Raw genomic sequence first — 23,688 nt, forward strand, 5'->3', positions numbered from 1 at the left:
ATTTCTTTGTAAAAACAAACACACTTAAGTAAAAAAAAAAAAAAGAAAGAAACAAGAGCTAATTTAAAGAAAGCTATTCAGCAAACCTCCCTATCTGGGGCATGGATAGGGCCAGATTCTCCATGGAGGCAGGAGAAGGGCTGATGTCTGGGAAACTCAGACTTGGAACTGGAACATTCCTCTCAATGGAGTGGTATTTGAGCTGGCTAACTGGCCTGCCTTCTTCTATCTCCCTGTTCTCTCTTCCCCGACTCCCTGCCTGCTTCAACCAATCCCACAGAAACTCCATCCTTCCCTCCTGCTGTCTCTGGCCTCCACCTCCCAGGCCCTGCACCCTCACTGTAGACTCATGCTTTTTTCCTCTTTAAATTTATGTGGCGCCTTGCGTCCAAGCAGGCCCACACAGACAGCCTCTTCCAACAGCATTCCATAAGCACAGAGCCTACGGGTTTCTCAGCAGGAAGGTCAGCCTCTTTCCCCAATCCTGTTTTGGCAGCTGAAGGGTTGAATGTGGAACCTGAAGCCTTTTAGAGCTTTCCTCATCCTTGTTTTACAGAAATTGCACTCCTAGAGATTTTCTCCCCTTGGGTTAAGCATTGCTCCCTCTTAGTCCATTTAAAAACTGTGGATCCAGGTTTTTTTCTCCCGGCCATACTTCTACTCTATTAGCCCCTCCTCAATTTACTCAGTGAAATGGTTCCAAGGACCAGACATCCTCGAAATCCTTAGAAGAATGCATCCTTTTCCTGGAATGTGGGTAAGGAAAGGCAGCAGCTTCCTGCCCCTGGAAACTGTGCCCTGTGGACTGACATGACCGACATCATTCGTATCCAAGACTAGAATAGGTTCAATTCCCATCAGTCACTCACTTTAGTGTCAATCAGTTAGCCAAAGGAGCTCCAGCAGATCCTGTGTGTGCTTGAATGTGCATGGCTAGCAGGTGCTGGGTATGGAAGCTTCATGCAGGGTTGGGACACAAAAAATGAGCTCCCCAGAGAAGAGGAGTGGGCAACCTAAGTCCCTGTCATCTGGGGGATCACCAGGCACTCTCACTTGGGCTGTCCCCTTTGATCTGCTTGCTTGCCCATGTTGTCTGGGGTAGGCGGGGTGGGGGTAGGTGCTTTACAGGGGAGGTTCAGAGGTTAAATGGCTCAGGAGCTGGGGACCAGTATATGGATATGGCAGTAGTACAAAAGAGATAGATCAGAGATTGTAGACCTAGGTCTGGCCTCTTGCAGTTGAGTCCTTTGGGTCTGGTCTGGAACCAGCAACCGTCCCCCACGCCCCACCCCTCTGCAGCCCCTCCCTCCCCTCTATTCCATGCAACAATCCAAAGCTGTCCAGGGAAAGCTGACCCCCTGGCTTTCAACAGGTACTCCTGGGGCTGCGGCGCTAAGCAGTGAGTCTAGGTGAAGAATCGTCTCATCTTCAGCCCTGCAGTCGGCTGAAGGGGGAATAGCCTGAAAGTTTCTCTGGGATTAATACTCTGGACTAGTGTGCCAATCTCCCCTTTTCCCTAACGCATGGATCGCCTGAATTCAGAGGAAGCAAGGCCCAAAGGAGCAGAGCGGGAGCGGGGGTGGGGGGTGGGGAGGCAAGCAGGGCTTGGAGGAGGGCAGAGGGTAGCGTCAGGGGCTCCCACAGCAAGGCCTGAATGCTGGACTGAAGGCGCAGACCCAGTTACCGAGGAGGCGAGGGGCGAACTGCCGGAGACGTGCCTTCAAGGCGGCCGCCGCAGCGGCGGTGCCGGAGCCTGAAGAGAGGGAGGCTTGGGGAGGGGAGGGAGCGCGGGGGAGAGGGAGGGACAGAGTGGTGGCTGGGAGGTGGGGCCGGCGGGCGGGCGGGCGGCTGCAGCTGCCGCCGGCGTCTCGGGGGCTACAGGCTGCGGGGCGGACGTAGCGCCGAGCGATCCGCAGCCAAGCCGTGCGAGGCCGCGCGAACCCCGGGCCCCGGCCGTGAGCGAGCGCCGCCGCCGCCTGCGCCAGCCGGTCCCCGGACACGTCGCCGCCGCCACCGCCAGGAAGACAGCGAGCGCCGAGCAAGTTGAGAGCGCGCCTCTCCGCCCGGGGAAAGTTTCCCCCGCAGCCGTCCGCGGGAGTTGGCGCGGCGTCCGGCCGCCGTCTCTGGAAGGTAAGGGACTCCTTTCCTCCGTGCCCTTGGTGCTTCCCGCCGCTGCGTCCCCCGGGACTTGGAGACCCCGCACGCGCTTTCCCAGGCGACTGTTGGGTAAGGTGGGGGTGGGGATGGAGTGTGCGGGGAGAATCCCAGGACGGTCCTGGGGAAGCCTAGGACCCAAGTTCTACTTAAACTAGTATGGGAAAAGAGCAGAGGAGACGTGCTCATCCCGAACCCCCCTGCCCCGAATCCGCCGGGGGCTGGGGCTTTCCCCCGACAGGTGCAGCGTCGGTCGGAGCGAGCGCTCTGGGGAGGTGAGTGGAGGGCGCCAGGAGAATGAATGGGGCGCGGCGGGGGGCGGCTGGCGGCGGCAGGTGGGGTTGCAAGGGTCAGGGTTTCGCGAGGGCTGCGCCCCGAGGAAGAGGGTTCGCGTCACACCACTCTGTAGGAGGACAGGTAGGGGACTCGGGATTAGGAGCCTAGATCCGGGCCGGGAACATTGCTGGGCACAGCAGGGAGCTGAGGGAGGGCCGCCTTCTGGGTCTCAGGCAGCGGGGCGGGGCGGGGTCGCCAGTCTTTCCTCTGGGGCCCGCCTTACCCGCTACCGGGTGTGTGCAATCTGGGGAGGCCGAGACTCCGTGGGGTTGTCAGTGGATCCGAAGCCCGGGCATGTCCATTTTCAGGGAGAGTAGTGAGATTCCCGCTCAAGGGTTTGGTCGGCTCGGGTGGGTTAGCGCCGCTTTGGGTAGCGACTGGATTGGGGTAGTTGGCCCCCGCCAGGGGGCGCCCTTCCCTGGCCCTTTCCCCTACAGGAAGGCGAGTTCTGGTTCCTTCGAGACAGGAATCCAGGACCTACAGTCACAGACACTCACCGCACGCGGGGACCCGCCTCAAGGAGCATACCCTCCCCGCCAGTCGGACTTAAGTACAGGAACCGAGCAGTAGGCTGGGCCACTTTGTGCTAACAAGCTTGGCTGTCATGAGGTAGTTTTCCTTGGGGTGCTGGCAGGGTGTATGGGTGAATAAAAAATTTACCTCCCCAGAAACCAAAACGACAAAAACTTAACACTAACAGCGAATTGGTGTGGAGAAAGTGGTTGGGAGAAGTAACTTTTTGAGCTTTCTGAAACCTGAATGCCTGAACACACCCTTTTTGTAGAAGTTGTACCTTTGTTTCCTGGAACTGGCCAGATCCTTACCCGGTGTGGACTGGATGAGGGTCGCGGGGTACAGACCCCCTTACTCGTCCTCTGGCTGCACGCAAGGCACCCGGGAGGCACAGGGTGAGGGTAACGGGGACCTTTTAAAGGTTCAAGTGCTAAATTTCTCAGCAGTCAATGAGAGCCCCTGCCCCTCTGGGTCTGGGGTCTACAGGCCAACATTCGTCCCGTCATTCCAGTTATTGGGAGAAACCTGTTATGTGTGTCTGGTTGTCTGACCTCAGGGCCCTTGCATGTTGACTCTGGATGTCTGTGGAGAGGCCTTGGGAAGCAAGACGGCTGCTGGCATCTGTAAGGAGCACCATCTTTGTCATGTGTGGGGCTGTTGGACTTGGAAGGAACGCTGAATGGACTTTTGCCTCTTCTTTCTCTCTAATTCCTTCCCCCTTGATGCACCCCAAGTGAGTATAAATGGCTTCATAATGGCTGGAGGGCGTTTTCATCTTTCTCTTGGCCAGAAACGTGTGCTCTTTGGACAGCCCCGCACCCCCCTCCAGAGCCCCCACAGTGCCCTTCACAGATGATGGAAAGAGAGTCCCTGGAAGAGAGTTGAGGTTCTTGCTTTCAGTGTAGCCCACCAAATGTTTTTGTTGGATGCTACCAAAATGCTCTAGGCCAGAGTTGCCCTAAAGAAATAACAGCATGATTTTTATTTTGAATAGAAAAGGAGGAGGAGGGAGGAGACTGAGGAAAGGGTGGAGAAGCCCGATGTTTCTGGATATATCTTCAAGACATTCATTCCATGGGGCCAGAAAACAAAAGGAGTTTCTTGTTTTGTTTTGTTTTTCTGCAGAGGAAAGCCTTCCTAGAGCAGCCCTGCTTTTGGAGCCTGGGTGTAAGCACAGGGCCCCAGAGAGTGACAGAGGAGGGTTACCTCTCCTCTGTGCCTCCTTCCCACAACCCACCCCACCTGCCCTGCAAAGAAGAGGGGGTTGACACCCCCAAGGCAGCTGATGCCCGTGTTGGGATTTAGCATATCTTATGTGGACTCAGACTGCTCCCAGGCAAATCCAAAGCTCTGATGCAGCAAAATTCCAAATCTTGGGCACCCTTTCTCCTTGTGTCCCCATCCCTAGATCCATTCAAATGGCTGACCCTCGACCCTCAAGGCTTAGGGTATCTTTCCCCACCCTCCCCACCCCGAGGCTCAAATGGCAGTGTATCAGTGAGAGTCCCAGGGCACTTTCCAGAAGCAGAAGTTAATCTGGAGTTTGAGTTAGGACACCTTAGGTGGATCTGGGAAGTACTCCTTGTCAACCTGCAAAGAGCCCCCTGAGTTACCGAATGAGGTTGTAATGGTCTGGTGGGTAGGTTGGAGAATGGGGTGCTGGGCCAGGCAGGTGTTGGAGGGGTATATCGAGGCAAGGGATTGGGGCAGGGATTTGTGGGAGGGAGTCAGGAAGGGAGGAAACAGATTTTCCAGATCATCAATGTGTCCTTGAGTGAATCACTTTTTCTCTTGAACCCGCTTTCCAGACTTTAAAATGAGGGTGTGGGCCCAGGAGATTCTTGGGGGTGGGCGATTTGCAGCCTAAAGTCAAGCTTTCAGGGCATGAGGCAGTTTGGCTCTGCTTTTCTGTCCAGTGGAGGGCCCCCCTCCTGCTGTCTTGCCTCACCCCAAACCACCCCCACATAGCCCAGTGAACCAGGCTGCTGTCCTCGCCATATTGTGGTTTTGGGTCATGTCAGTGCCCAGCGCCTGCTGAAAGCCCCATACATGTCTGCAAGCTTGCATGTTGCCTGTTATCAGACCCCTGTTCAGCCCTCACTCCCCTTCCCTGAGAAGAGCAAATGTTGGTGGCTGGGCAGCCCCTTTCAGGGACCCCCCCCCTTTTCAGAGGGCTGCTCTTCTGACCAACTTCATCAGCCGTGAAGGAAAATCAGGAACATTTGTTCATGCTCAGCTAAAACAGAGCAAAGGGAGGGGGCCCTGGAAAGCAGCACTTTGGTCCCCCAGAGCAGATGATTGGTTGATCTGGTATTTCTGCAACCTGATGCCTTTGAGCAGACCTGCCAGCCTGGGCTCCTCCTGCCACATGGGCTGGCACCTTGGACCCGCATCAGCACTCTGATGGGGGGTGGGGTTGGGACAGATAATGAAACACTATTAAAAGAGAGACTGAGAGGATGAGCCCCAGTGTGTGCAACTGGCAGAGCAGGATTTTTATCCTGGCATTTGTTATCTTAAAGTCCAACCCTTGCCCCTTCTCTGTGCCCACAACTGCTGATTCAGTTAGTGAATCAAACAACTTGGAGATAACAAGACATGATCACTGGTTGTATGCTTGTGTACATACTAAGAGGCAACAGGATGGAGTGGAAAGGTCACTGAACCAACAGTAAGGAGACTTGTATTTGAACCCTGATTCTGTTACAAATGAACCTGTATGACCTCAGTGAGTCACCGTGCCTCTCTGAGCCTTAGTTTCCCTGTTCTTCAGAGGCAGCGTTGTGTGGTCTTTAGGGTTTGAATGTTGGCTTTCTCCTACTTATTACCTGTGTGACCTAGGCCATTCACTCTCTACTGCCTCAGTTTCCTGATCTGTAAAATGGGACTAGTAATACCTCATTGGATTGTTGTGAATAGTCAATGAGATAAAACATGTAAAACACTTAGCATGGTGCCGGGCATGTGGTAAATGCTCAGCACATATTCACTATTGTCATTATCATTATTATCCATACTGCTGTCACTGTGAAAGGGGAGGGATCAGCTTTTGTCCTTTCCAGCTCTGATATGCTGGAGTATTGTGTGTGGTGTGTGGTGTGTGTGTGTGTGTATATGTGTGTGTGTGTGTGTGTGTGTGTGTGTGTGTGTGTTTCTGCTTTCGGGATGGAAGACAAGGGTGAATAAAATAAATTGCACTTTTGTTTTCCTCTTCCTCCCTCACCGAGGGACTCCTGAGTTAAAATCTTGTGAGTATTCTTATGATAGCCCCATCCCCATGGCAGGAAGCCCAATTTGACGTCACTGAAAATATCCTGGTTTCTGACACTTAAGGGCTGATATTTTATCAGCTAGTATTTGCCCATCCTTTCCCTTCCAGCCTTTGTTTCCCATCCTTAACCATAGGAGGAAGACCATATGTGCAGATATTGAGTTTAAGCTGATAAACAACTCCCAGATTCACCCAAATAAAAGGCTATCCTCCTGGAAGACACTTGCAACTTTAAAATACATAATTGGACTCCTCTGCTATGTTGCATTATGTCTGGCCAGCACTGCTTCCCTCTGTGTTCTGCCCCGTAGACTAATGCAGGGGCATGGGCTGAGCCAGGTGTGTGTTCTGGGCTTTGTCTGCTATCCTAGCTGCACCTCTGCCTCATCACCATCCTGCAGGGCTGGTACTCCAAGCCACCCCAGTGGTGATCTCTGTGGTGGCAGACACTGGGGGAGGGTCTCACCATCAACCAGGAGCCAAACAACACTTCAGCTCATCTCCCCCCAAGGTTGGTTCAAGTACTGTGCCCATTTTACAGATTAGAAAGTAATGCTCAGGAAAATCGAGAGAGTAAAAAGTGGAGCCGGGATTTGATTCTAGGTTAATCTGATCCCCCATCCTGTGTTCTAAACTCTATATGATATTTCCGTTTGTATCAAAACCACCTGTGAGCCTCAAAGCCCCAGGAAAGATATTCCTGAGAGTCAGTCAGGCCTCCTCCTCCCTGCTTTTGCTCATTTTTCAGTCTCAGAGTGCCTTAGGAGATTCCCTCTTTTCATCCCACATTGATTACTCAGCCATCCTATGACAGTGAGGGGCAGGAGAGTTTTGGGGGGCAAGGCTGCTTACAGCAGAGGAATGATCTTCTTAAGCAACAAAAGGCTATAATTGAAAAAGGATGTTTGTTACAGTCACAGATGTGAGTTTGAACCTAGCTTTTGCCTCTTACTGGCTGTAAGGCCTTGGTTTCCTTATCTGTGAAAAGCAGAATAATAGCAACAATAGTACTGTTAAGCTAAGTATAGTTGCTGTAGCAGATGATTCCAAACTCTGAATGGCTTAATGCTACAGGTTTAATTCTTACTCACATTACTTGTCTAGTATGGATCTCTGCTTCACATGGTTACTTGGGGACTAAGACTCATGGTGACTCCAGTATTTTTATAGCTGCACCTCCTGGAATATGTGGTATCCACAGTTACTGCTGAAGTAGGAGAGAGGTGGAAAAGGCACACAGACACCCTCAGCCAGGTGGGGACATACATCATTTTAGCTCTAGTACATTGGTTGGAGCTGTCACATGGCCCCAGACCAGCTGCAAGGAAAGCTGAGAATGTGAGGAAGTACAGAGATGTTTGCTGGGCCTTAACTCTTCTGCATTTACTTTTCCCAAATAGAGTGTTTTGAAGTTTACTTGAGATGATGTATTTAAAGCTTCCAGCATAGACCTAGAATGCAGTTATCCCTTAAAACATGGAAGCTTCCTTTCCTTAATAACCTTGATGTGCATTGCTGTTTATAGATTATAGACTGTGTACAGGAAGGTGATCTCAGGGCAGATCACATAGTCCCCATAATACACTGGAGGGAGGTAGAGCTCAGAGAGGCTAAGGGACTGGCAAATGAGTACATAGCAACGATGCTAAGCTGGGTCCTTGACCTTCAGCCCTGTGTGCCCATGGCCTCCTTTGGCTTACTGAAATTTACTATTCTGAGAACTTCCAGGTCTTCCAGAACCTACTTCTGATCATATCACCTCTTCCATATCCTAATGATGTGGAGGTGAGGGTACAGGAACTATCTGGAAGCTGAAGGAGAAGGGTGGGGCCTGAAGTGAGAGAAGCCAAAGTTTTATTTAGGTCATAGTGAAAGGCAAAGGAATGTGGTCCCCACACATACCACTTTGGCAACTGCTGCACATTCAAGTTTTGGGGTTTCCTGAATGTTACAGGGTTACCTTCCCTTCCTGCCGTCCATGCAGCCCTGTGCTGGCTCTTTTTCCCTAATTGAGCAGGGAAGGAGAGGAGGCCTGGTAAGGCTTTCCAGTCCTGTTTTCCTGTGGGCAGTAAGATGGCCAGCCAAGGTTCAAATCCTCCCTCTTCTACATAGCACTTGTTCATCTCTCTGAGACGCAGCTTTCTCCTCTGCAAAAAGGGGAGACTATGGGGAGGCTGTAAAGATAACCAAGAGCTTGGCACATAGTAGTTGTCAACATGTGTGCACATCTCTTGCCTCCCACTTGAATGCGAGGGAAAAGGAGCCTTCAGCAAGGGATATGCCCCAAAGGAGAGGCTAGGAGTGGGCCCAGTACAGTCGCCCATAGCTCTGTCTCTTGGCTGGAGAGGAACTGGGCTCCCATGCCTGGTTGCCACAAGCTGAGCTCTCGTGGTGAACTAACATGGCTTCCATTGGAAATGGAGAAGAATTTGGATTCCTGGCCCTTGGATTTAGGCCCATTTTTTCATGTCTCCTTACAACTGTGGGCGCAGGGCCTGGGGTGCTGCTGAGGGCCCCCCTCCCATGTTGCTGCCTCTCCTGATGGGACAGATTGCTGAGCTGGTGCTGGCAGTGTGCCTCAGCCTCCGGGGGGGTGCAGCCCCACCGCCACCTGGTGCCTGACATTTAAGGCTCCCTCCAGCAGGGCGGGCCTGGGGGCGCTCATCTGCTATGGGCTTTTAGCCCTCAGGGGAATGAGGCGCTTCTCCAGCAAAACATAAACACCCCTAGAATATGGGGATTAAATGTCCTCCTTAAAGGACCTCACAGGAATAGCTGGTGGGCCAGACACCAGATTGGAGGGGTCTTTGATTGGGAAGAGAATGGCTCCCAAACGCAGGGATCCGAGGTGGCCTAGGTCCCCTGGGGATAGTGGACACTTGTTCCTTGGGGGCACTGAAGAGAGTGGCCTGTGATATAGCTATCACCAAGATGCTAGGAAGGCTAGCTGCTGCCTGGCATCTCTGAGAAGCCCTGGAAGGCATGCAGGCCAATTAGGCCTGGGAGTTGGGCACCATGGAGTCTCAAATACACCTCATTCACTCCTGTCCCGAGACCTCAGCTTCTGCAGCCCTTGCCTCCTGAAATACTTGGAGCAGGGCCTTGGTCCAGCGCCAGAGTCCGGTGAGGTGGGGAATGGTTTCCTTGCACTGCTGTAACAAAGTATCACAAACAGAGGGGCTTGAAATACCAGATAGTCCCTCACTGTTCTGGAAACTAACAGTACCAAGTTGAGGGGTTGACAGGGCTCCAGGGGAGTGTCCTAGCTTACTCCTTCCTAGCTTAGAGTGGCTGTTCGTAGTCCTTGGTGTCCCTTGGCTTGTGGACATGGCACTCCAGTGTCTGCCTGTCTCATATGGTGTTCTCCCAGTTTGTCCCTCCTCTTATGAGGAGATTGTCGTATTGGATTAGGGTCCTCTGCAAAGACCCTGTTATCAAATAAGGTCACAGTCATAGGTACCAGAGGTTAGGACTTAAGTATATCTTTTTGGGGTATGCGGTTCAGCCCATAACAGGTGGGCAGTATTATGGCCCCAGTTACAACCAAGAGAACCAATGTGAAGAGACTAAGTAATTTGTCCAAGTTCATACAGTTCTACAACTAGTAATTGGTAAATTAATCTATACATTTCAGTTTTCTTATCAATAAAGTGGGGATTTATACCCACCTCATAGTTTAGTTATGAGCATAAGGGAGGTAAATGTCTGTGTCAAAACACCCTTCGTCCACAGCTAAGCATTTGCCCGATACTGTTATCCATATATGCTCCCTCCAGACAGGCCAGAAAGGGTTCTAGGCATTCTGTTTGGGCTCAAGAAATGTTGAGGTATATGAGTTGTAGCCAATTGCAGATGGAATGTTTTCTAAGAAGAATGATTTGAAATGACTGAAAGGCACCATTTACATGCTTTCAACTCATCTTTTTAGAGCTGTCTGCTATCTCTGCTGTCTCTTGGGTTGAGAATATCTAGTTGAGATGAATTGTTCTTGCTCTGCTGTTTATCCTGGGTTCACCTGTGGCACAGGAACCACTGTGACTTTTGCAAGTTGGGTTCCTCACCCCAGGGTAACATCTGGGCATCTCACCATGTGGAAGAGGCCTAAGAGGGATTAACAACCAGATCTCAGGGCCAAAGCCCATCCATAGGGACCCAGGAGCGCTTGGGGGCTCAGCTGTGGAGGCTGAGGGTTCGGATATGCAGCTTAGTCCCTGTGCAATAGAAGTAGAGGAGGCAGCGTGCAATCAAGGGTTAGGAGTGCTGCTTCTGAATATTAGGGCCTGGGTTCACATCCCAGTTTAGCCAGGTACCATGACCTTTCTTTGGTCTTTGACAAATTACCTAACTTCTCCATGCCATTATTTTAACCTATAGAGTTCTATGAAGATAAAATATTGAAATGTATAATGTAGCTCTTAGGACTGAATGTGGCACTTGAAAAGCATTCATTGAATGTTAGAATTATTCTAATTATTTTATTTATTATCTGTTTCCCACAATGGGATGAAGGCAGAGACCTGTCTGTTTTGTTCTCCATGGAACCCACAGGGCGTAGCTCAGTCCTGGGATTGAATAGATGCTCAGTATGTACATGCGGAGTGAAAGAGTGAATGAAGGAATAAATTCTTAGTCCTAGGTTCTTTGACATCCTTCCTTGCCTTGCACTGAGGCCTCTATCCAAAGCCCCTCTTATGTGGGGGCATTGAAGACATCACAGAAACAAACTCAGCAGGGAGCATTGGGTGCCATAGAAAACTCAAAAAAGGCACTTCTATCTGGGGGCAGGGGTAGTAGAGGCCTGCCTGTGGAGTGAAGTACAAGTTGAAGCTTAGAGGATGGGGAGAAGCTTGGGGAAGGGGAGCTGGGAAGGTTGTGGCCCCCCACAGGAATCAGGCTGTGTGGTGGCCTGGTGGGGAGAGCCACAGTCACAGTGTTGGGGGTTTCCATGACTTCTGGGGGAACAGGCACTCGCCCACACTCTCACTCATGAAGGGAAGCCAGCCCTTCTCCAGGATTATTACCTAATAGGTGGACCTCACTTGAAGCTGCCTGGATTTGTGAAAATAGCAGCTGGATCAGAGGGCCCTCATTCGATTTACAGACAAATTAACTCTCAGATTCCTGTTGCTCCCTACTGCCTTAAAAATAAAATTCGATTTCCTGAAGTTCGACTTACACAATTTGTTAGGAAAAACATCTGTGGTGTAATGTGATCATGTCAGTCACCTTGCTTGAAACCGTTCAGTGGATTCTCAACTGTATTCAAAAAGCCTTCCTGTAGCCTCTGCCCCCTCCCACACCCCAGCCCTCCTCTCTCAGCTTCTGCCCACCTGCCACCTTACTTCCTTCTCTTGCCCTACCCACACAGGACTGCTCCACAGGCTCTTCCCTCTCCCCTGCAATGCTTTTCCCTCTCTTTTTAGCTACCTGACTCCTCATCCTTTGCATCCCAGGCTCGGCATCACTTCCTCCAGGAAGCCCTCCTTGATTCCTGAGTGGGCCAAATTCTCCTCCCTTTGGCTCCAATTGCTCCCCAACCCATCCCTTCCCTAATGGGGTTTTGTCACACAGTTGGGCAATTGTTGACTTGCCTGTGTGACTATTTCCTGTTCACCTCCCACACCTGAGCATAAGCCATGGAGCAGGGACCCTGCCTGCCTTTGCTTATCCCTGTGCCTGGCAAGTCCTTGGAGGTTCATCCCTCCATGTTTGCCTCTATGGGCCAGTCTTCTCCAGGTTGTTTTGGGTCATGAGCACCACTAGCATGGATGTGGCCACCTGTGCCAGGTGCTTACAGGTCTGGTCTCACCCAGTGGAAAGGTTTATGGCCATGGTCCACCACTTACTAGCTCTACACCCATGGACAGTCTATGCAGCCTCTCTGTGCCTCATTTTCTCATCCATAAAATGAGACTAAAAATAACACCTTATTCATTGAGTTGTGAAGATTAAGTAAATTAATTCATGTCCAGTTTATTTCCTCACAGTTCTGGCAGCCAGCAGGTCACGGTCAGATTGTCAGTGGGGCTGGTTTCTTGGGGCTCTTGCTCCCTGGCCTGCAGAAAGCTGCCCTCTTGCATCCTCCGTGGTCTTCCTGAGATTTCTTGGGTGTCCAAGTCTCCTCTTCCTATACAGACACCAGTTGTACAGGATTCAGGCCCACCTTAACAGCCTCATTTTTAACTTAATCACCTTTTTAGAGACCCTATCTCCAAATAGAGTCACATTCTGAGGTACTGGGGGTTAGAGCTTCAGCACAGGAATTTTGGGGGGAACACCACCTAATTCAGTACTATGAGTATCCCCATTTTATGGCTGAGGAAACTGGAGCACAGAGTGGTTAAGTCATTTGCCCAAGGTTACACAGTTGGCAAGAAGAGGTTTAGAAATGCAAGCCCAGGTGATGTAAACCCCAATTCCACTCTCAGGCATTAGACAGATGGCCTGTTTCCTGGCTGTCCTCCTCTGAGGAACACCAGGGCCTTTCCTATTGGAGCTGGTTTGTATCTTAATGGCTGGGGGTGGGGGTGGGAGTAGAAAAATCAGGATCCAGGGGTCCCAGAGGCCTCTCACTTGGCCCTTTGCTCCCTTCCAGCCCTTGTTCAAGGGCAGCTGCCACACCTTTGAGGGGATTGAGGCCTGTCCTGCACCAGGGCTGAGATGGAGGCTGAGGCCATGATGCAGTAACAGGGAAATGAGAGGGTCTCAGGATTATTGATTCCAGGGTTTTCTCCCTCTCCATCATTCATCTATTTGGTTTTCCAGGAATTCTCAGAGGCTTTTTGGAAATAATCATGTTTTATTGGTGAAAGATTTAGGAAAAAAATAATCAGAGTAAGCATAGTAAGAGAATATGGAAATAAAACAAAAGTACATTCAATGGAAACTAACTCTTAGTCTGGACCCAGTCTCCTCACGCAGAGACAGCCAATGTTAGAAGCTTCTTGTCTCCTTGAATTGTTCTCTGAGTAAATGAACACTCTAGGTAAATTCTGTATGTCTCTAGGTATGTACAATGTATATAGTACCTTTCACTTTTATACCTGGTGGTGTTCTGTATCTATTATCCGGCATCTTGCATTTTCTCAGTTGTTCTGTATTAGCACATACACTTGTGCCTCATTTTAGTTGGGTGTCTCCAAAAGCAGACCTTGAGCAAGGATTCAGGTGTAAGGAATTTATATATGGGGTTGGTCCCAGAGGGAAGAATGGGTAAGGAAAGGGGAGGAGAGCCAATAAAAGGTGCACTAATGAGCAGCCGACTGCTGTGGGCACTGGCGACACAAGTAGAGTCATTGCAGCGAGTGGTCATCCACTTCCCTCTCATTGGTTGCAGGTTATTCCTAGGGACATCAGCTTCTGGAGGCTTCCAACTTGCTTTCAGGCCAAGAGATCAAAGTGGATGCTTGAGCATGGGACACCAGAGTGAATGGAACTGTGCCCCAAGCTGTAGGGGCTCTGCAGGGTGGCCTGCGGGGCATGGGAGAGGTGCTGCTCACTTGTCTTCTATGAACCTCATCCTCTTGTGATGGATGCCTACCTTCCATGCACGGATGCTGTTGCCAGATTCCCTGTCGATGAACTGAAATGCTGTCCTGATGCTCCACCGGGTAGACAGTCTGCAGAGACCTCCTACTGTGGAGTGGCCAGCTGGAATGATGGCCATCTTCCCTCTCTCACAGTTGCTTGGTCCTCTCCAGCCTCTTCCTGCCCCCTGCACATACCTGCTTGGTGCCCACAAATGTTATTTGGATCTGTCCATCTCACAGGGCCCAGCAGCCTGGGTTGGGAGGGGTCTGTGGGAGAGCTCAGGCCCTTTGGCTTGGGCTGTCAGGGGAGGCTAGCAGGTCACAGCAGAGGGTGGTTTCCACCTTTCTCCACGGTTGGATGAGGGTGTCTGTTGGCAGATCAAAGGACTTTTTGTTGTTATTTTATTTTCCTTTCCAGTGGCTTCTTGCTGGGGAAGCAGGCTGCAGAGCCAAGGCAAACAGTGGCCTCTGAGGCAGCTGCCTGTTTGTTCTGCCAGAGGCTGAGTGAGATGAAGGTCGGGCTTTGGGGCTGCAGAGGGGCTAAAGCTGGGGCCACAGGTGGGAGCTTGCACAGAGCTCTGCCTCCTTGGAGCCCAGAGACCAGATGGGGACACCTGGGGCCAAGCTCAGAGCCTAGTGCAACCTGGGAGACCGGGGAATGTGGTGTCACCATGGAATAGGGGAGTCGGGTACAGGCTCCTATATAGCTGGACCCAAGCCTGAACCCAACCTGTGTATTGCTGTCTCCACTGTTTCCCAGTTGAAGAGATGGGGAGAGCACTGGACTGGGAGTCCAGAGAATCAGAGCTTGGGGTCTTGTCTTGTTTTGGCGCGAGCTAACTCTCCTTTCTGCCGTGTACTTGACATCTCATTCACATGCTGGGGGCGGGGACTGTTTGTGCACTGGGTCTCCTCCTGACTCTAGAATCTCCCCTTGGAGTCTCAAGCAGGGAATATAACTGAAAAGCCTCAAATTCCTGGGAGAAAAGTGCTTAGGAAGCCATGGCATGGTTGTTGATGGAAGTGGGGGTGTTGTTTAAATAAGAGCACAAGGGGAAAATCCATCAGCATTATTTTCAATAGCCGGAATGATATGCATAACATTTCCTTCCTTTCATTTGATAATTTTTCCTTCTCAAAGTAGTTTGAAGAAGGAAAGAGTCTGATGATTTGCTGCACAATGTGCTCGAATAAAAATATTCTCTTTAAAAAGTGGTTGCTATGTAATTGAATTTAAATAATGGGCAATTTTTGTTTCTAGGTAGCCCACCACTCACAAAGGTCTACTCAAACCTACTTAAGATGTGTGTGTTTATGTGCGTGTGCAAAGGAAAAAAGATCTCACTGATAGAATCTTTTTTGGCGAAACAATAATGATGATAATATATTTAAAGTTGTGTGCATGAGTTCATGCATGTCTGCTGGTGAGAAATCTATGGGGTTAAAATTAAACATTCTTCTACAAGGATGAGTTCCAAAGGCAGCTGTAGAGTCCAAGCAGCATTTGGACGGCGGCTGTAAGTGGGGATTCTGGCTTCTGCATCCCACAGATCTGAGTTCATGTCCTGACTCTGCCCCTCACAAACTGCATGACCTTTGGCAAGTGTATTATCCTGACTGAGCCTCAGTTTCCTCATCTGGGGAAAAGGGACAGTGCAGGCTGGATCAGGTGCTGGGTCCTACTCCTTTCCCTTTTCTCTCCAGAAGCACAGCAGAATGTTTCCATACACATGATCGTATTTATGCCCACAAACCTGATTGGGGTGAGATTTTTAATCCTTGTTCAGAGGAAGGGAAACCTGAGGTGCCAAGATTACAGAATTCCAGTGAGGCCTGGCCTTTCCCATCCAAAGGGCAGGGTGGCCTGTGAGGTCTGTTGGATCCGAAGAGGGGCTCCTGTCTAGCTTGCTGTAGTTGTTCATCCCTTCTTTCTTTCTTCCATTGTGTGCACACTAGACTTTTGCTGAAGATTTGGGGCTGAGGGTGGTAAGTCGGGCAGGTGTAGAACCACCCAGCCCAACACGCACAACACACTTCTCTGGGTCTCCCTACCATAAGGAGCTCCCTCCCAGCTCATGCCCAGTGCTGGGCTCTCCTGCCCTCTCCTCTCCCTCCCAAGCTTCTCCCTGGCCTCAGGCTCCCTCTGTGCCTTCCTTTGAGGACACAGAGAATTTCTGCCCTCATGGTCTCATCTGGAGGATGCCTTTCCCCTCATGGGTGACTCAGTCTACCCACTACTGCTCCATAGAGAGTTACAGAGGAAACAGCCTCTTCCACTCACAGCTGAGCCTCCGTTCCTGCCGCACAAAACTCTCCCTTTGCCAGATACCCTTTCTTGACAGTGCCAGCTGGGTCCTAGCTGGCACACTTCTGATGTGGCCTAATTCCCTGAGACTGAACTACCCCTCGGTACATGGAGGCACATGGAGGAGAACACTGTTCTTAAGGGCCCTCCTCAGGGGAGTGGCAGGTCTGGGTCTGTATTCTTATATCACATCTGTATTCTGGTCTCTGCTGTCAGGTAACTGGAGGCAGTGAACAGAAGTAGCATTGCCCATCTCGCTCCCCCAACCCAAAATTCAGGAGCTGATGGTGCAAGTCTGCATATACACATCTGTGCTCGTGTGGGCTCCCGGCCCAAAACTGTGCCTTAAGAAATCAGTGAGGGCTGTGTTGGAAATAAGTGGGATGTTGAAGGCAGCAGAAAACTGTTATCTTTGGGATGAGGAGAAATGGGATTTGGGTGAGGCTTTCTAGGCCGGGTTAGTGGGTAACGGGAGGAGAGCCAGGTTAGAGCCGGGGCCTGTCAGGTGGATTCTGGCCCTGCCACTTTTGGTTTGTGTGACCTCTGGCTGGCTGAGTCTTGATACTTCCCTTTCCTTCCAAGTGAAGCTCATAGTAAGAGCAGTGCAGACTGGTGGAAGGCTGAAGACACTGAGAGTCCACAGTACCAAGAGAGGCAGAGCAGCCGCATGTGGCCCAAGTTTGGGGAGGGGGCTGAGCTAGACCCTATGGGAAGATGTGTGCCCCAGCTGGGGAGCCTCCCACATACTGCAGCCATTCCTGGAGTCCTGCCTTCACTTCCTGGTTATGGACCGGTGTGCTGGGTGCCTTCCTGGCCAACCCTGGCAGCCTCAAAGGTCCATAGAAGGAAAAGACTTGGGAGGTGAGATAAGCTGCTCCTGAAGGAGGAAATACTGTTGTAACAGAATCCAAGGACCCAGTTTTGGGCACATTTTGCTAAAAATGGCCTCAAAAGGCAGATTTGCAGATGTTAGGGAACTTTTAGTATTTTTGAGTTTTTAAAACAATTTATAGCCTGAGTGAGGGGAGAAATAAAAGAGTGAGCCCTCTGGCCTGGTTGTAGACAGAAAATGAGATTGCTTGGTTTTCATTTGCAGCAAAATGCTCTGTGAGTTTTTCTGCAAATGCTAATAAAGACAGAAAGTGGTGAGACAGCAGAGGCCTCCTGGGCTGCTTCTGGAAACACCCCACATTGGAACCCCTCCCTGGGTTTGTGTGTATTATCACTTTGGAAAAGGGCTATTTTCAGCTAGGTCAGATCACTGATCACAGCTGCATTAGGGAAAATCTCTTTCTCATAGCCCAGGGATCTGTAGGAGTATGACTCCTTGTCTGCTCTTGACTGTGGCCTCGTCTCTGTGCTGAGATCCCAGCCTGCAGCCAGCCCAGGTGCTGTCTCCACTGTTTACTGCTTAGTGGGGAAGACGTGAAACAGATGTGACTGATTTGAGCTGAATGAGGTTACCATCATGTTTCTGGCCTTTCCAGTAGTTCCTAATTGGTTGCGAAAGACCCCCTAGAGCAGAGAAAAAGAGCCCTAGATTAGAAGTGGGGAGTTGTTCAAGTTCTGGCTTTGATATAGCCTCACTGTGTGACTTTGGGAAAGATACTAGCCCTCTCTGAGTTTGTTATCTATACAACTCAGGGCAAAAACCAAAACCAAAAGCACAGTATGGCAGAGGTAAATTATCTTCACAGCTAGCTTCACAGGGTTGATGTGGGAATCAGAATTAAATAAGCTGAAGAATGAGACCAGGCCTAGGTTTGGTGCTTCTCTGTTTCTCTGTAACCATCCTGGGTGTGAGAAGGCTGAGCCACTTATAGAAGTAAGGGTTTCTGGGGCCAACATTGAACAGGAGGAGTGGCATGATGTGGTTGCTGGATGGCAAATTCTTTTCATCTTGAATGCCAACTCTGATGGATTGGTGGGCTTGCTTGGGCCCAGCTGAAGGGTGGAGGGAGCTGTGCTATTCAGGCCCAGTGAAAGGATCAGGCTCAGCTAAGATCATTTATTGATGGCTGGAGGAGGGCAGAGAGTAGAGAGACCTGGGGGATTCTAGCGTACTAGATAGACCCTGGGAATTGGAGAACTGGATGCTCTGCTGTCCCTGGCTTTGTTGCTATATGACCTAAGGCAATGGTTCTTAACTGGGCTAGATTTTAAAATTTATTTCTGGTTGTCTCCATCCTCAGAGTCTGGTTAGTACTGCGGGGTTGGACCAGTGCAGTGCTATGTGTATTTTAAAGAGGCTGCTCAAGTGATTTCAATGCACTTTCATCCTGATAGAGAAACACTCACCCATAACCAAATGCTGCCCTCTGGGCCTCCCAACCTCCATCAGAGAGAAGGGCTTTGCAGATGAGTGATAGGTATGTTAGAAGGAGCAAAGTTTTCCTGGTCATGCTAGAGTTCAATCCTCAATTTACCATCTTGGTGACTTTGGGTGAGTTATTCAGTCTGTCTGAGACTCAATTTACCCATTAGTAAAGCTAGAAGAGTAATACCCATATCAAAGGATTGTTTTGGGGTTAGGACAAGACGGTGACTAGAAAGTGCACAGCATACCTGGTGGCCATGGATGTTTGGAAGACCTACATTTGCCCTCTCCCCACAGCCAACCTGGTGCTGTCCCCTCATGAGAATCAGTGGTTTCAATGTGGGGCCACCTGGATCCAGTGCTCCCTTTGTGGTTGTTGGGGTCTCTGGGTCCCTGGCAGTGCCCTCCTCCCGGCCAGGCCCTGTGCACTAGGGCCTAATTTGTATGGTAGGGCATGGGCTGCCTCTGGCCAGTGAAGACCAGGCCTCCAGGAGAGGTGATGAACTTGGCAAATGTTGCCAGTCATGGTGCCAGGCACTCTTGCACAGGCAGGAATCGGCTTGCTTCGTGGGGCTGCTGGTGCTGGGACCATGCTGTCTTCACTGCCTGCCCCTTGGTGCCTTCATTCTTTAACCTGTTTGCAGCAAGCAGGAGCAGCCCTGCCCCAAGTGGATGGTTCTCAGGGACGGGAAGCTCCCTGTGGGCAGGGAGGTGTGGGAACCTTGTGACTTCCCCTCTCCAAGCTTCAGTAGCCAGAAAGTGGGTGTTAATCATACCTGGTTCATCACTGCTGCTCAAGAATCCTTAGTGCGATTGTAAATATTACTGTTGCTGTTATTATTGGTTATAAGAAAGTGTCAAGTGAGGCATTTGGGGTTGGCTTTGATATAAAGGATGTGGTTTGAAATGGCCTCTTTGTCTCAGACAATGTTTTGATTTATTCAACTGTGGGAATTTGAAAATGGCCGAAATGTTTTTCCTCTTCTTGTTCTCTCTCCAGCACTCTGATTTCCTCTTATTCACTCATTCACTCACTCCCCACTCAACTCTCTCTTGCTCACTCCTCCACCCTCACGTTTGTTCACAGTCATCTGCTCACAGCCAGTTGGAGCTCAGGTGGGGCTTCAGATGGCCCAGACATTTCTACCTCTACCTCCGGCTCTCACTATCTCAACTATATACACTCAGACGTAGTATAGCCATTCTTACTCAACCCCCATCTCCATCTCCCTTCCTTGCTCCCTGTCATCCCCACCCCTGAGTGCCAGCAGAGCCAGGAGGTCAGGAGACCCAGCTCTTGCTATGTCTCTTTTACCAACTGACTCCGTGGCTGTGTGACATGGGCTAGAGCACTCAGTCTCTCTGGGCCTCAGTTTCCTTCCTCCCAAAAGAGGCAAAGCTATGAATTTACATTTAGAGAGATCATCACTTTCTTAGCTCAGATGCTCGAGATAAGCTTCTTTCTGCATCTTGAATTCCCTGACTCCACAAATGAGTGGATACCATCCCATCAGGCAGACTGTGCTGACCTGAAATTACTTCTTAGCCTTTTCCTGGTACTAAAGAGACATCATTTTATTTTGAGCTAGAGATTAACACAAGGTCAGGAGAAAATAGAAAGTTCACCAGGATGATTCACTCTTGATTTTAGAGAGACACAACACCATAGCATGTCAGTCTGTCTCATTCCTCTGATGTCCTCCCCATTTCCAGCAGCAGTGACTGGGGAAAATCAAGATGAAGACCTCGTTTCCTGCACCAAACCCACCAGAAGGATCCACTTCATTTTGTGTCCCCGTCCTGCCTTCCCCAAGCTTCACACTCGGGCAGACAGCTTGCATTTACTGAGAACACCGTCCTGCTGGATGCTTTCACCATCCCTCCCTTCCTGCTTTAGGGATAGTGAAACTTGGGCAAGAGGAGACTGACGGCCATAGACTGTATCCGTGGCAGAGCTGGGGCTTCACCTGGGCAGTGGTCTGCACTTGAGCTAAGCTTTTGACCACCAAACCGAACTACCCTGAGGGGCCTAATGGTGCAAGGTGGAGCAGAAAGACATTGGACTTCAGAATGGAGTCTGTTTCAATCCTGCTGTGCTACAAAGTTATAATGAACCTGGGACAAGTCCCTTACCCTCTCTGGGCCTCAGTCACCCATTCTAAAATGGAGGAGAGGGACCAGTTGATCCCCAGAACCCCTCACAGCATGGTACTCTAGCTTTCTGGGGCAGTATATTTCAAGCAGCAATTAACAGGGTGCTGGGGTTAAATCCTGCCTTTGGACCTGTGTGGACTTAGGCGGTTTACCCAACTTCTCTGATGCTCAGGTTGTCCATCTGCAAAATGGAGAGAAGATCAACACTTACTGCATAAGGTTGCTAGAGGACCAAGAGGGGTAAGGTGCCCGAGACAATGTAAGTGCTCCTTTGTGTGCAGGTCGTATTGTGCTTTTATGAACTATCTTGGCTGACACTTTTGCCAGGGATGTGGGCCTCATACCTGACATAGAGAGAGCCCCACCATGAAGTTCAGGCACCCCATTCTGAAGTGACATTGTACATGGGTTGCCATGATGTGTTTGGACAAAAACATTTGGCCACCAGAATGTCTTGGGTTCCTTAACCAAGGTGCCACTTGAACATTCCAAATACAAAAGTAAAATAGATCTGAAATGATTTGGTCCGGTAACATTCAACTTGTAGCCACAGAACTGAAAGAGTGTTCCACATGCAGCCTCTAATATGAAATGACAAAGTGGAGCTGCCCTGTTGAAGGAGGCATTGAGGCTGCTTCACCCTCCCCACCACCCACCTCCACTTCAGTATCTCAAAGGAACCCCTGGGAAACACATTTTGAGAATCACAGGCCCTTAGGTGACAGAAAATGAAACTGAGACCCTGAAAGAGATGGTGACTCACCCAGGAATAAGACAAAGCCATGTCTGCTACAATCCTTTTCATTAGCAGTATCATCTTCCGTTTTTATAAGAGGGTTCTCCTGGGTTTCTTTGGGCTATTTATCTTAATTAATCACCTAGAGACATGTCTTTCAATATTGACACTTACTTAGCAGCTGACATTTCTGAATTCGTTTCTCTCCTATCTTCCTAACAGCCATAGGTAAAGACTGGATGTGTATTTATTATTAAATCAAGGAAAATGCGATTGTTTATTTGGAAGCTTTTGAAACACAGTATTTACCCAAATAATCCTGCCTGAGTCTACAGGTTTTTGGAGACCTAGTAACATGTATTTGACCAAATAAATAAATAAATAAATGGTGACCAGAATGAATCCAGAGATGAGGTGCTTTGGAGGGGCTCTCAAGAGCCCTATTTAAATGAGGCACCTCTCCCCACTCTCTTCCCTTCCCTCTTTGCACCCCCTCAACCAATTTGGTTTTGCAGATCACATGGTATTCTTCCCTCAAAACCTAATTTCCACACTGATTTAGTCAGCAGTGACCTGTCACATGAAGAGCTTTAGTGAGAATCAATAGGGTGGGTCCCTGGTGCAAGCTGCATGTAAAACAAGCCTGCAGCGAAAGCAAGATTGATGCTGGGAAAACATCTGGGGTGTCATAGCACAGTGGGCCCATTTTAAAGGTGAGGTGACAGGGCCCAGAGAGGCTTGGTGACTTGCCCAAGGTCATGCAGTGATTTATAGGCAGAGCCCATGCCGTCCAGGGTTCCCGTGCTGGGGCCCTTTCCAACACACACTGAATCGCCTTCTTGGCAAAGCCAGACTGCCCTTTGCTTTATGATCTCAGTAATACACCAGTTCTGCACTGCCTGTGTGGGCAAAGGGAGAGACAGAATGAACTATTAATTAGAAGTTGGCTTTTGGAGTACATAAATGGGTTTGGCTAGAGGCGATCCGATCAGAGCAGGCAGAGAGGTGTTCTGAGACATTTGCCTAGCATGCGTCCCAGTGTGACCGGAACTTCGAGAACAGAGAAGATGCTGACTCTGCCTGCAAGTGTAGGAGAGACACATGTGAATTCAATTCAAGGCTGGCTAAGCTTGTGCTTGGCTTCCCAGCACACTGTGTGCTCTGGGAGTGGGTGGAAACACAGTCTTCCCTAAGCCTGACCCTAGCAGCCTGGCAGATGTGTTTATTTCTTCCTTTTCCACTGGGGAGGCAGACGTCTGGCAGGGTGCTTAAGCAGGCAGCCTCTGGTGCCTGGCTGCCTTGGGTTCAGATGCCATCTCTTAACTTACTGCTTGGAGCTGTGATCTGAGGCTAACTGTGTGGGCTTCCATTTCCTGATCTGTAGTATGGGGATAGTAATGAATGGTACCATTCTCACAGGGTAGTGGAGGGGCCTTAATGAGATAATCAAGTGCTGAGAGCAGTGCCTGGGACAGGCAAGCGATTTGCAGATTCTTAGATAAGTATGTGTTTCTCCCTTTAAAGGATAATGTTTATCACCTTTTTTCTGATTATAAAAGTCACTTGTATACATATGCCAATTACCTAAAGATATCCAGCCGGTAACGTTTTGCATTATTTCTGTTCAGTTTTTCTCTGTGGACCACATACACACGTGTGTGCCTGTGTGTATGTGTGTAATTGGGCATGCACTGACAAGGTACAATTTTCAAAAATCCTATAAAATGGCATGGGTCAAAGACTGATTTAACTCATTAATGAGGGAACCAGCAGAATGGCAAAGCTGGTTCTCCAGAGAATTAGAGAACAGTGGTTAGACAGGTACTAGAGAGAAAATGCTGGAAAAAGATGGTAGAATAGGATACAAACTTGGCTAATGCCCTATAGGGTAATAAAATCATAACCTTTGGGGTTATCTTTTCTACCAGACCAAAAAAATGTGTAAGTTCACTTGTAACTTCACATAAGTCACAGTTCTATTCCTTTGAATCCCCTAGATAATTAAATAATCCTTGGGTGGGCCTGTCTAACAATGCTCCGACAAGATGTTGAAAAGAGAGGCCTCTCCATGCCTTATTTCCAAGTTTTGGATCTTTGTCTTAACAATATCTATATATTCTTTCTGATCATACACTAGAAAACCTTGTGCACCTCACCTTCTACACTTAATATTACATCACATTCATTTTCAAAAGAAAGTTTTAAGGAAGACCAGGAATCCCTCAAAGGGTGTGACCTGCTCTTAAACCCAGCCTGACTGAGCACCTCCTACCTTGGGGTTCCAGGCAGTTTGCACTGCCTCAGTCGCCCTTCATGTTTTGTTGTATTCATCAATTTCCCTGCCTGTCTCTCCCCATCTAAAATGAGTTTCTT

At 49.7% G+C, this 23,688-nt stretch overlaps 1 protein-coding gene across 2 annotated transcripts in view; it reads left to right on the forward strand.

Moving 5' to 3' along the window:
• Window positions 1-1,855: 1,855 nt before the first annotated feature.
• Window positions 1,856-23,688, forward strand: part of TSPAN18 (tetraspanin 18) — a 182,308-nt gene continuing 160,475 nt past the window's right edge. The window contains exons 1-2 of one of the 2 annotated variants that reach the window (XM_073216450.1): window positions 1,856-2,130; window positions 2,396-2,429. The gene's annotated coding sequence lies outside the window, so the exon portion shown is untranslated. The remainder of the gene's footprint in view (window positions 2,131-2,395; window positions 2,430-23,688) is intronic. The other variant, XM_036996664.2, reaches the window with a different exon arrangement.

Source organism: Manis javanica, chromosome 11 (assembly GCF_040802235.1).
Source record: "Manis javanica isolate MJ-LG chromosome 11, MJ_LKY, whole genome shotgun sequence".
NCBI classification, from domain to species: domain Eukaryota; kingdom Metazoa; phylum Chordata; class Mammalia; order Pholidota; family Manidae; genus Manis; species Manis javanica.